This window comes from Ictalurus punctatus, chromosome 5 (assembly GCF_001660625.3).
Source record: "Ictalurus punctatus breed USDA103 chromosome 5, Coco_2.0, whole genome shotgun sequence".
NCBI lineage: Eukaryota > Metazoa > Chordata > Actinopteri > Siluriformes > Ictaluridae > Ictalurus > Ictalurus punctatus.
In genome coordinates, this window is record NC_030420.2 from 30,370,382 (window position 1) to 30,384,922 (window position 14,541).

At 40.2% G+C, this 14,541-nt stretch overlaps 1 protein-coding gene across 1 annotated transcript in view; it reads left to right on the forward strand.

Annotated features, from left to right (window-relative positions):
• Positions 1-10,460: 10,460 nt before the first annotated feature.
• Positions 10,461-14,541, forward strand: part of plxna3 (plexin A3) — a 194,902-nt gene continuing 190,821 nt past the window's right edge. Inside the window, exon 1 of the mRNA XM_053680416.1 lies at positions 10,461-10,744. The gene's annotated coding sequence lies outside the window, so the exon portion shown is untranslated. The remainder of the gene's footprint in view (positions 10,745-14,541) is intronic.

Consider the following 14,541-nt stretch of genomic DNA (forward strand, 5'->3'; position numbering starts at 1 on the left):
TTGTAAATAACTCACAGGTGGTGTAGCTTAGTTATTTTTGTTTTTTTTTTAAAAAAAGTTTAGTCCATATTTTCTGCCTTATGAAAACGTTTGCGCGGATGATGTGGCGCAGGAGATAAAGAGGACTTGGATATGAGCCTGGCGTTGGATTTGAGTTGGATATGAGGGTCCTGATGTGAGCTTTGCGTAGCTTCCATAACTAATTCCCTGAGGATCACCCCACTGACAACACGAGAGTAAAACTGCTGCTGGGCTACAAATAAAATTTGTTGCTTGGCAACTGTTTGAGCTGCACTTTGACGTTTCTTCTTCTTCTTCATCTTCTTCTTCTTCTTCTTAGGAAGGTGAATAGAGCAACAAATGAAAACGACTGAATGATGAAGCAACGATAAGGCGGCACCTTTGACACGTCGGCCTACGTGGCTCCGGCAAGTATGGCCTCGGTGTAATCATTTGAGATTCGTTGTTTAGTGTTAAAAAACAAAACAATGAAGAACAAACAAATGATTTTCGAGGTAGATGAAAGAGCAAAATAAAAAGAGATGCAGGGCGTACAGGACGGGGGTTGAAAGAAGCCTGTCATCAGAATTGAAGAGAAAGAGAGAGAGAGAGAGACGTTCAGCAAGGGAGGCTGTGCATTCTGTGGTGAAGACCCACCAAAACACACACACACACACACATAATTTGAGTAACAGCTGCAGTGGCTTTATAGAGGCCAGATGTGCGACTCGGAGCCCGTGAAGGAATAGAGCGGCTCTGTCAGGGGCCTCGGAGAGAAAGAGAGGAGGAGAAAGAGAGAGAGAAGTGAGCCATTGTCATGCATGCTGCTGGCATTTTTATGGCGCCTTCAACAAATTAGAGAGGAGTAGGCATCAATTTTCACATGGCTCTCGGTCACGGCTGGACACCCGGGAGAAAACTGTAAATGCCTGTATGAGGAAAACACATGTAATTATGGTTGTTGTTGGGGGGTTTTTTTAGGACAAATTTTGTCCTTTAGTACAATGGTTCTCAAAGTGGGGGTCTTTTTAATAAAAATGGCAGCCCGGTATTATTACAGTTATTATATTTATTAGTGAGTTCTTATTGATATCGTCTGATATGACTGGTCACTAGTCGGTTTATACATAATGGAACGTTCAGGAATGAAAAGCTCTCAGACACGAATAAATAGCCAAAACACAGTATTATTGCACACGTTTATATAATGAGCCTAATATTTGAATAGTTGGATTGTGTTAGTCTGTGAAATACTGTATCCTTTACAGTTCCCTGATCTAGTACCATGGTTCTCAAAGTGGGATCTATCATGTACAGGATATCCAGGGATCCATGAAATTTTTGCTTTTTTAATGAAATGCTTTTTAAAAAGCGAAAAAAAAAAAAAAAAAAAAAAATGTCGGTGCTGAAGATTACTTTCAACTAGTATCAAGGTTGTTATGGGGTTGAATCGAAAACTAAATCAAAAGCTAAAATATATAAATAAGTCATAAAATAATAAAATAAATACTTTTTTTGTCTTAGTAAAAGTATAAATAATGTTAACTTTGATACAGGGGGGAAAAAAAAAAAAAAAAAAAAAAAACCCAGGAAGCATTGTTAATGTGATACACAGAATTTCAAATCTACATCTGGATGAGTGGAAAGTTCAGGAATAAAATGCTCTAATGGCTCGAATAAATGAATATTAGCTCTACTGTTCTTAAAAAATGAATGATCATAAAAATTCTTTTTACTCTGGAATGGGTTCCTGCTCTAGTGAGCCGAGCCAGCGGATGAAACTCGTACAGTATGCGTCTGGCTGAAGTGGAAATCACTTACTGGACTAAAGTGTGTGATGGTGGGAGGGAAAGAAATGCATGGCGAGGAGATCAAACACCTATGATTATCTATCTTTAGCTCTTAACCCGGTTTGCACGTGACTTTAATAAGGGGGAAAATGTCAGAACAGAAACAATGAAAAAGGAGCTAGTAAGCGACTCAAAACCATCTAAGAGTTGCTATTAAAACAGTGAGTGTGTGTTCTGAGAGATAAAACTAGCCTTGGAGTAGTGTTAACGTTATGTAGGGAATTAAACATGATTGTGCTTGTCATGGTAGGAAAATAAATAATGACGCGGTGGTGTGATGTGATGCAGAGCTACTGGCATCACCCTGAAGCGGATTGTTTTCGCTACGACAGCGTGATCTGAAGTGTTTTATTCCTTTTACACCATAGGAGTTGGCTTAGTGGTTAGCATGTTTGCCTTGCAACTCTGGGGTCGGGGGCTCAGAGTGTGCATGTACCTGGTTTCCTCCAGGTAGTCTGGTTTTCTCCCCCAGTCCAAAGACATGCGCCGTAGGCTGACGGGCATTACTAAGTTGTCCGTTGGGTATGCCCTGTGATGGGTTGGCACAGCATCCTGGGTGTCCCCCGCCTTATGCCCAGAGTTCCTTGGGATAAACTCTAGCCTGTGTAGGATACGCAGTATGGAAGATGGATGGATGGATGGATGGATGGAGCATCTGTGAGACAAGATAGTTCCTGTTATTACTACATTGTATAAGTTATAAATATTATTCCCTGAGCAGCAGCTCTTTTTTTTCTCTATCTTGACCTTAATAAGATTTTTTTATTTATTTATTTATTTTATTTGAGTAAACCCTTTACTGCATGGTGTTGCCGTATGGCAACAATGAATTTATCTCCAATTTTTTGATAAGCAATAATACAAAACTACTATTTTTCTATGTAACTGACAAAAGGGGGCTTTAACTTTGACATAACAAACAAAGTAAAATTGTATAAGTTACCATCCATTCACATACTTTTTACAACTGTGTTTCCTTTCTAGAAGATTTAACTTTTACATCTTTGCAAAGTGGGAAAAAAAAAACCCCTCTGCAATTTATAGTCTGGAAAATGCTGGAATTGGAATTGTAGTCCCATACCTTTTGTGTTATTTTTGTTTAAGTGATACTTTCCACCATTGCACATTATTGCCGTATGGCAACAATTTACCAACTACGACTTCTAAAAAAAAAATTTAGTTTTTACATTTTAAAATATATTTTTATTAGTTGAGCTAATTCACGTACTAAAACTCCATAAACATCCATAAACATTTTTTGTAAACAATAAAAATGCAAACACTTTTATACAGTAATGTGAAAAAATAAGTACTCCCCATGGAAATTGTTGGCTTTTTTGACATATTTGGACAAGCAAACATTGAAACAGTGCCTATTAATAAAGTTGATATACTTGAACAAATCCACAAGGAAAATGAGCTTTTTCAATCATCTAGTCAACAGAAATATCAATAGACGTGATATTCTTTTGTGGAAAAAGTAATTATACCCTTGGCCTCAAAAGCTCGCATTGCATCCCTTTAGCAGAAATAACTTCTTGTAGGCGTTTTGCATAATTGTCCACCAGTCTCTGATATCGGCTTGCTGGAAATTTTGACCACTCTTCCATGCAGTATTCTTTCAGCTGCAAGATGTTTGAGGGTTTTCTTGCATGTTCTGCCCGTTTCAAATCCCTCCACAACATTCCAATGGGATTTAAATCCTGGCTTTGACTAGGCCATTCCATAACCCTCCATTTCTTCTTTTTGAGCCATTCCTTGGTGGATTTGCTAGTGTGCTTAGGCTCATTATCCTGTTGAAAGGTCCACTTTCGGTTCAACTTCAACTTTCAGACAGATGGCCTCACATTATCTTCAAGCACTCTTTGATATGATGCAAAATTCATAGTTGAATCAATGAATGCAAGCTGTCCAGTCCCTGAGGCAGCAAAACAACCCCAAACCATAACATTTCCACCACCGTGCTTCACAGTTGCTATGAGGTGCTTCTCCTGAAAAGCTGTCTTTGGTCAGCACCAAACGTGTCTGCTGTTACTGTGTCCAAACAACTCTATCTCTGATTCGTCTGTCCAGAGCACATTATTCCCAAAGGCCTGGTCTTTGCCTAATAGCCATTTGTAGATGCATACATTTTGACAACAACAGTTGCAAGACTTACCAGCAGATCCTGTGATGAAATTTTGGGGCTCTTAGAGACTTCTTTTTGCACCAGACGGTCTGCTCTTGGGCTGAATTTGCTGAGACGGCCAGTCCTGGACAAATTGGCAGTCGTTTGAAACCTGCGCCATTTATATATTATTTTCCTTACAGTGGAACGATGTATTTAAAATAATCTGTGTGTATATATATATATATATATATATATATATATATATATATATATATATATATATATATATAAAGATTTAAACTGGAGAAAAGAAGCAGGATGTGTGTGTGTGTGTAGGAGTGGGGGTGAGTTTCCAGCTCCCAGAGGTTTAACAAGAGGTAAAACTGAGTTTTGGTTGCCGTAATGGGCTTTGATTGATTTTCATACAAAGGAGAGAAAAAGAAAGATTGGAGGAAACAGATTCCAGATGACGGCTTAATGGAAAGAGTAACGCAACGGTACAATCATTTTTGTAATTGTTTTCCAGCTCATACGCATTTAATGGGAAAGAATTGTGTGCCGGTCACACACACACACACACACACACACACACACACACACACACACACACACAAACCTGATTTATTTGAAGGCAATCAATGTATTAAACAGAAACAGATATTTCAACAGGAATCATCTTGCATTTCTGCTTCAGTAGCTACATGAGCAATAGGCAGCAGAAACTCACTGTTGCAGAGGATGTGAAGAAAATCTGTTACCATGACAATCCCAAGCCTGGAAACGTGGAAAACTCCACATGAAGGGTCAGAAATGATATCAAATCAAATGAAACAAAAAGGAAATATAATATAAGGCTCGGCGGTGCAATCACCATCATCATCATCATCACCATCCACCAGCCACCAGGAGGCATCGCAGGGCTCCGGCGGCCAAAGTGCAGATCCAGGCTTCTGCTCAGGCTCTAATTATCCAGGCAGGAAGTGAGTGGAACCACCGCAGACTGACAACCGTGCCATAGAGAAAGATGCCAATCAGTGTAATTAGAACAAACCGCGTGAGGTATAAATTGCTGATTGTGTAACTGGCTCAATTTCTTTTAACTTATTTATTTATTTTACATTAATCTGAAGTTAATTAAGTCTTAAATCGAAGAAGTGTGCGCTCAGTTCAAGTCGAAAAAGTCACATGGATGTTCCAGGTGAATAACTGCATGTGTGCACATGTTTAGTCTTCACACGTTTTCCACATGTAGGGCATGAATCATTCTTTCTCACATTATTCACACGATTTCACACGTGACGTTTACAAGGCATAACATGCTGAAATGCGCCTCCACGTTGTTTTTTCACGTTATCACATATCACACTTAAGATCATGTGGAAAAACTTATGATCACATGTCAAATGTAGGGGATTTTTCCCTATGGCTTCATTTGAAGGCTCGTTCAAAAGTGCGGAAAAGTCTTCCGGCCTCACAGCCTGAATTTTATCTTACAGGACTATTTATAATGAGCTTTAGAGTTTAGATTTCCAAGTTCATTTTATACAAAAATGAAACTTCACAGAGAAATACAGAAGCAAGTGAGACAAAGTTGGAAGAAGATCTGTACCAAGTTCAGGTTCTCCAACATGCATTGCACCCTAGAGAACAATAAAACTTTTTAAAGGCCAAAGCTGGTCACACCAAATGATCACCAAATGACTACCATTTGCTGCTCACAACAGTTTTTTTTTCCTCGTTGTGTTTAATTTAATTGTTTTTTTTTTTTTAACTCATCTTTGCATTACAGAATTTCTTCTCCTCTTCTTTTTCGAATGCTCCTTTTTCACCATCATGTTTTTTTTTGTTGGTTTGTTTTTTTGTTTTGTTTTTTAAATAAAGAAAACCAAATATAGCATGCTATGAAGGTTCGTCTTTTTCCTTTCAAGGTGAATGACGTCTCAACGAGGCTTGTAAATGCGACTTTAGAGAGGGTCTCATAAACATGCTCCGGCCGTCCGTTCCCCAGTTCGACCTTCGGAAGAGACGGTGCGTGACCTCCACACAGACACTTTAAAGGCAAGCCGAAATTAAATAATCTTAGAAATCCAATAAATCATGATCCACTCTCCGATGGCATGATATGATAAAAAGGAGCTGACGTTACAGATGATGAAAAGGTTGCTTTATTCGTCCTGATGGCACATAAATACAGCAGAATGAAACTAATAAGAGGTTGTTTCACTGATTGAACCAAAGAGCAGCTAGTTTAAAGGAAAACTCCGCCCTGAATGACCTGCATATGAATCTTATATATATATAAATATATTTAAGATATGATCTTCGACGGCATTTCAGTCTCAACGTCTTTCATCGACATGTTGGTTTATTTTCATTTTGGTTAACCACAATAGAGGCGCCGGTGGGATTAAGCCATCGCTTCATCTCTACTTAAAGAGAGCGATGCAGCAGAGCTTTAAGCTTTTAGTCTGTCCAACTCTCACCTCCTCATTTGTACGCTCTGCTCGGACAGATCAACCAACCAAATGTCAGCTTTTATGCTCTATACTGACACGCTCGTCATTTCGTAGACTACCTATTAGCTGAGCCGAGTCTCTGGCGAGTCTCTTGAAATTTTTTCTCCTATTAAACTCCATTGTAACTGTGCTAGTGACATCAGTTAGTTAAGTCAAGTTCAATCCTTTTCTCCTCAGAGCGGCAGACAAGCGTTAATTCTCACAGGAATAATGTAAATACAGCACCGACCAACAAATAAGCACCACAATCATGTAGCACATTAATATATTTCACGATGGATGTTCACTTTAATCCTAAAAAATGATGCAGGTCTACGGTACTTATAAAAAGCCATTCATTCTGGAACAAATAAGGAAGTCAAACTACTGTTTGTGTTCTGATACAAATGAGTTTAGTGCATTTTTCCATTACGCTTGCCTTAACTCTGAACATGTGCTCAAATGGTGAGTGTGTGTGTGTGTGTGTGTGTGTGTGTGTGTGTGTGTGTGTGTGTGTGTGTTTAGGATGTGGGGCAGCAGCATGACAACGCTTCACTATGATTAGGGCCCTGCTTTCAAAGAGAAAACCACACACTCCCCTTTTTATCTTCACGGGGAGGGCCCCTCCCTCGCACTCCTTCTCTTTTTCCTGCCTTTTTCCCATCCTAAATTCTCTGGCAGCCTTCACACAGCAGCACCGAGCCCCACTCTTCCACTCTTCCTCTTCCCCCAGAAGAGCCGACACACAGCCACAGAGCCTCAAGTGGCTTCAATTACAGATGCACACAATTACAGAGAGAGAGAGAGAGAGAGGGGGAAAAAAAGAGAGAGAGAGAGAGAAATAAGGTAGGAGCTGATGGATGTGCCAAACTCAAACCGGGGGTGGATTAGAGAGCAAGATGGAGAGGGCTTTAGAGGCCAAACGCTGCCCTGTAGCCCGTCCTCACGCCTTGTAGTGTTTACATATCACATTTAGGTCATGAGATGTACCATGACATCACCCAGGCTCCATCGTCACATCTTAAAGCTCTTGATGCTCTGCTTCTGCTCTTGTACATCATCCTACATGGAAAACCTAAAGATTGGTACTTCCCAAAAACAGTTATGTCCAACTCTTTTTGTTGTTTCTCACCTGGATAGTGTAGACCCAGGATTTTAATCTGGTCTACTAACGCAGTACCTAATGTGTATTACCAATTTCTAATTTCCAATGTTCCATTATACTTAATACTTCCATTTTCCCCCATAAACTGTTCTGAGACCATTTACAACGTTTCATTTTTACTGAGTTGTTTTGCTTTCATGTTTTTTTTTTTTTCATATACAGTCATTTTTGACCTAATATTAAAGGAGCACACAATATCCATCCATCCATCCATCCATCCATCCATTTTCCATATCGCTTATCCTACACAGGTTCACCGGGGAGCCTGGAGCCTATCCCAGGGAACTCGGGGGACGAGATGGGTGACACTTTGGACGCACATATTCACACACTACAGACAACTCAGAGGTGCCAATAACCCTACAGCGCATGTCTTTGGACTGGGGGAGGAAACCGGAGTACCCAGAGGAAACCCCCGAAGCCCGGGGAGAACATGCTAACTCCGCACACACACAGGGCAGAGGTGAGATTCGAACCCCCGACCCTGGAGTTGCGATTTCATATATTAGAGAACAATAGAGTAGAGGTTATTCTTATATTCCAGCCATATTATACCCAAGAAACAATAGACTGTTTGTTGTCTTTGAACAAACTTATGCAAGATCAACATTTTATTCTAGGAGAAAACATGTTACTTACGTTGATTATTTAATAAGAAATTGTGCAAGTAAACTTTTCTTGTAACTAAATGTCTTGTAATGCTGTAACGAAAATAGTACTGTAAAAACTGTAAAAAAAAAAAAAAAAAAAAAAAACACACAAAAAAAAAACCCACAACAAAACAAAACCATCCAAGGTCCAGACGCCTGTGTCCTCATCGCTAGTTATAGCCACGTGTAGATTTGTACCTAAGAGCTGCTGCTGTATTCATAACGACTGTGTTGTGCCCATTCCTGGACTCTTATATACAAGATACTCATACTAAACATCCTTTCAACACACTTAGTACTGTCTGACATTATAGTATACAACTGCAGAAGAGTAATGGTTTATAATACCAACCATCCGGTGTCACCCAGAAGAGGATGGGTTCCAATTTGAATCTGGTTCCTCTCAAGGTTACTTCCATGCCACTGTCGCCTAAGGATTTAAGATCTACATCCAGATTTCTTGTAAGGCTTCACTGTGACAAAATCTGTTGTTAAAAGATCTACACACATATAAAAAAAAAAAAAAAATTGGACTGAATTAAAGACGTGCCATCTTTCAGCTGAATCAGCCCAGCACGTGGAAGTAAATCTTCCGGCAGTCCTCCAACACAACTGGCTGGAAGCTGTGTATTAGAGAGGCCCATTCTGATCGCTATTAGCACTTTTGATTAAACCCGCCGTGGGCGCAGATCCTTTATCATGATTCTCTGTCTCTTTATGTCAGTCGAATTTACATTTGTTTACTGCAGAGTGTCATTTTCCCTAAACAGCCATTTACTGGGCTGCACCATTTGAATAAATAGATTGCTTTGCTATTTGCTGGTAGATTACATCAAAGTTCATTACTGGAAAACAGCATAAAGGCGCATCTTATGCACTCTAGTCTATCCTCATATCATAAATAAGCCGTAAAGCACTCTCAGGGCACAGAAGCTCACACTTAGACAAACAGTTGTTGTTTTTTTGTTGGAGAACAATGCAAAGATAAGAATAATCAGGTTACAGGCCCCATTTAGCTTCACATAGCTCAACGTACAGGGTGTCCCAAAAGTCAACATTTTCTTAACTAGTGTTATATATATATATATATTCTCCAGATACCTTTGACATAAGAAGAATGTATTGAAATCACTCTCATGGCTGGATCGGGAAGCTGTCACAAGGTTGCGATGGACTTTAGCAGGAAACATGGCGAGCGCATCACACATGACACTGTTGCTGAACTTATTAACAAATTCAGAAAGACTGGAAGTGTTGCGGACCGACCGAGAAGTGGACAGCCACTGACGAAGCTACAACCGACGTGGTGCTGGTGTACATAGCCCCTGACTGTATGGAGACTTTTGGGACACCTTGTAGCTGATGTGAACTTTTATGAAATGAGTGATTTCATGTTTATGTGCATGTACATGATCAATAAGGTGATTCACCCTGACCTGTGCTGAACCCAAATGTTGGAAGCCCGAATGTATAAATTCTGACACTGGGGGGGACTGTGTTTGTTCTCTCCCATGACACATGTCTTTAAGGACATTGGTGGCTCATTGGTGGCTCAAGGTACTGGGTTACTTCTCAAAAAGTCAGGGGTTCAAGATGCCACTGTTGGGCCCTTAAGCAGGGCCCTTAAACCCCTGTTGTGTTGGACAAATCTCACCCTATTCTCTGACCCCAATTTCCATAGAAGAGATTAATTTTGCTGTACCGAAATCTACATGTGACCAATAAAGGCTTTCTTCATGTGCCGTGTGACTGTTTAAACGTCCTCAGACGATCATAATGCAAACCTTAGCCTTATTTGTGTCTTATAAATCATTTCAAACGATTCGAATCTCTCTCTCTCTCTCTCTCTCTCTCTCTCTCACACACACACACACACACACACACACACATCAACCATATAGCGTTTTTCATCCAACATCTGGGTTGGTAGAAAAATACTAGCTAAAGGGCGGGCTTAAACCATCACCTGCGTGGGGGTAGTTCATTCAATAAGACCGATCATTAAAATGCACGATTGTACATAATCACCTGATCGTTGATGCAAAGTAATAAATTATTTACATGTGCATAAATGAGTATGATGTGAGTAGTGATGGAAATGCTTGTATCGGTGACATTGAGCGCACGAGCTCAACGGCGCACCCCTGCTCAACAGATGGTTCGCTCCATTTAAAGGGCCAGTAGCCACCGACCCCACGCTTCTGAAGAAAGCAGGACGGTTTTCTCGGGGTTATGAGATTTGCGACGCAGTCGGGGCGGTGAGCACCCTGGGTGTGTGTTTTTTTTTTATATTCGCCTGCGTCCTGGTGTTTTTCTTTTACACACACACAAAAGAAGAGAGAGAGAGAGAGAGAAAGAGATAGATAAATATATACATATATATCAAAAGAAAGCAAGAAACAGGACCGCAAAAATCACGGATTGTGTTGTTTTGAAGAAGAGCTGTGGATCTAACTGTTGCACTTTGAACACAGGTAGGTGAGCGCGAGCGTGGAAACGCTTGCTCTACAGCGCGAGCGCTGCTTTCACATTCCCGTTCACACACTGATGCTGCTGTTTTGCTTCTACATGCACGGTTGCTCCAGTCGAAGAACGTGCACGCTTTTCGTGCTGCAAAAACACCACAAGCGACTAGATGTTATTTATTTATTTTTCTCGGTGTGCATGGATGCTTAAACCGGAGCGCGTGCGCGTGCTGGCTCGGACGGGCTCCGGAGATGAAACGTGTTAAACAGCAGCAGCAGCTCTGAACAAAGGAGGCGATAAAATCAGGCTTGTTGTGAATTTTGTTGTTGTTTTTTTTTAAACCGGACCATTCGCACATGTTCTAGGCTTGGACATCTCGCACACAGCCTGACACATCACACCACACACACACTGTTGTGTGTATGTGTGTTTTAACCCCCCCCCCCTTTCTTTTCTTCTCTTCCTTCTGTTCCAATCCGCACACATTAATATTTCATTCCTGAATCCTTCATCCACATGCACAGGGTCTCGCCTTTTCCAAATGCACATGCATTGGACATGCACTTAAATGCACACATATGCAAACTTGAGTTTGTTTACAAAGCGTGGTGTTCATTAAGAAAAAAAAAAACAACAACAAAAAAAACCCCAAAACAAACCCAACCCTACATTTTGTGCGTTTGCTCTTAATTTAATTAGATGCAGCCTCTGAAGCGGTGACGCTCGTAGAACCAATTAACCACAACTAAAGGCTGCTGTGCTGCGTTCACTGCTCCAGCCTGTTACAGCGTTCCTCATTCTAACCTCCGAGATCACATCTGTACGACCTCATGTCACGTGACGATATCGTTTGCTTGTTAGTGTGTGTTGTTTTCTTGTGTGTGTGTGTGTGTGTGTTTTTTTAATGGTCGAAAACAATCCCAATTGTACAGTATAGCCTGTGTTCTGCAATCAGTGTTTATGCATTATTCTTTTCTTGTTGTTGTTGATCTTCTTTCGATCTATACAGAACAATCGTTGTCTGTCTAAATCTGTAAATCTGACACGTATTTGTTTCGTTTATTACATGCCTGTCCATGTCTCCATGCGTTCTTCATACTGGGGTGTTTCAGAACGGATCTCGATCTCACACCCTCTTGAACACGCGCACCGAAAGGATATTTGTCAGCATTCGGGACTTCTGAACGTTGACCACTGATATTCATTTAGTATCCAAAATCTTAGATGAGTTACAGTACACGAGACGGATCGAGATGCAGCTCCGAGACGCTGGGGAAGATCAGCATCTTGTTCTGACGTTGATTCTAAGCCATTGTCTCGTGTATATGGTTGTAACAACAGCATCGTTTTGACTAAGATGACCTTTAATACAGTTCGGAACAGGGTGTGTAAAAGGGGTTAGGATCAGAGTTAGCGTTCGTATCCGTTTCTCACTTCCTTCGTGTGATTATTGATTTGTTGAGATTTCTTTATGAGATACGTTCGCAGTGGCATGCTATTATCGTTTGATATCGATCACAGTTTAAGACAGTCCCTCCAGGATTTAGGGATTTTCGCGATCGCACAAATGAACGCGAAACCGAGCGAGCTCGGCAATATTCGGAGTAGCTTGCAAAAAAATCTTCACGATTACGACGGACTTTCCGCGGATTCTGGCCGAAATGCGTCGCGTGACCTTGTCACGGATATGAGTACAGCTGAAAGCTCGCATTTACCGATGTACATCACTGCGAAAGAGCGTGCAATTGCAATTTCGCCAATTCGAGTAGTTTTCCGCACATGCAAAAAAATCAACAACAAAAAAAATAATACAACCAGATAAAATAATACAACATTGATTTAATTAAGAACACAAAGCACACATCTGGAAACCATATTCCATCAATCAGGAATAAAACACTTGGGGGAGTGCTGTTCTAGGAAAATAATCAACAACAAGGCTGTTTCACATGGCAGGGTACAATGCGAGCCAAGACATACTGTTGATTATATTTCCAATAACAGTATATCCTGAAGTGATTTATTCCTCTTACACCGAAGCAATTTGCAGATGATGATTATTTATTTATTTATTTATTAATGAACAACATGTCATACTTTATCCGTTTAGTGTTAGCTTTAAAGCGCACCTATTATGGTTTTGAAACGTGCCTAATTTAGTTTTAAAGGTCTCATACAGTAGATTTACACGCATCCGAAGTCAAAAGACACTTTAACACGCTCATAACTTAAATTGCAGCATTTCCTTTTTTCCCCTCAGTGTCACAATCGACTCGTTAAATGATTTGTTCTAAACTCCTCCTTTCAGAGAGCATACTCTGCTCTGATTGGTCAGATGTCCCCGTCTGTTGTGATTGGTCTACCGCTGTCAGCGAGCAGCAGATGAAGAGCAGAGGCGGGGCTTTTTTGTTACAAACCTACGTAGGTTAGTACAGGAAGTAAAGTCTGGAATCACTAACGAGTCGTTTCAGCCGTTCAGAATCGGTTCCTTCTTTTGCGAGTCGATAACTCTGTTCGTCGTGCGCTTTGATTTTTGAAACCTTGCAGACGTTTTTACATTCACAAACAGCTCTATATATAACACACTACATGAAAGGGAATATCTGAAAAACCATAATAGGTGCACTTTAATATTGTGGAATAGCTGTGAAACTAGTTCTCCTTCCCGAGAACCCTTAAACTCTTCTATCATGAAGCTGTTAAAAAGCGCTGACACTGGAGACTCCTTCCACGAACCAATGTTACATCAACATTTCCTTACCAAAAAAAAAAAAAATGTTTTATTTGTTAAATAACAACACCTGACCAATCAGATTCAAGAATTCAACAATGCTGCGGTATATTGTGCTGTAAAGCTCAATTAAATGTGGCCTACAGACAGTTCACGAGCACTTTCGCTAAATAGCTCATTTGTTTGACAAAGGGCGTGTGTGAATTCCTTGTGTTGCGGTGCCAATTCGAGTCAAATTAGCATGTCTACAGGCATAATACAACACACTGTAGTAGTATTGTGAAAGTATTGATGCTTTGTGTAACAGTACTCCTGTAATATCCAGGCTGGATGAGATCTACCATGAGATCCCTTGTGACTTTGGTCTTCCTTTGTAAACGCTACAGCGTGCGCATTAGTAACATGGAGAGAGAAAAAAGAGCTTGTGTGTGATTATCTCGCTCTATAAGGGTTTGAATTTAAACACTTGAGCTCTATAGGAACCAGAGCCAGTGTCTATAGAAATAATTATGTGAGTAGATTACAAGCGTTTGATGACTATTGTGTGACCTTAAACACCGCTTTCTGAAAAGATTTTAGTCACTACAGTGCAACAGGTTGTTAGTACAATACAGTCTAAGAGCAAATGCGAAGCGGTTTATCTTGGACGTGTATAATTGTAGAATTCAGATAAACAAAATAATCTATAAAGCTAATTGTGTAATTATGTAGTAATTAGGCAGTTATGTGAGTGCACCATACCTGTTTAGGATGCTGGACACATTTGAGTAATTTCATCTTTGTGCATGCTAAGACACGTCCATGACTGGGGACAGGGTTGCCAGATCTGTGTGATTAAAAAACCCACCCCAGGAAACAAAATAAAATGCATGCCCTTACCAAACCATATGAAGGCTTTTAAATAAAAATCTCATCAGATATCATCAATGGAATATCAAGGCCATCGCAGGAAAATTTACAACAATATTTCAAATTAGCACCAGTTTATGTGAAATGGCTAAAAAGACCCGAAATGATAATTATTAATAATTATTTTATTAGATATTGTTAAACAAAAGCTATAAGAATTACTTT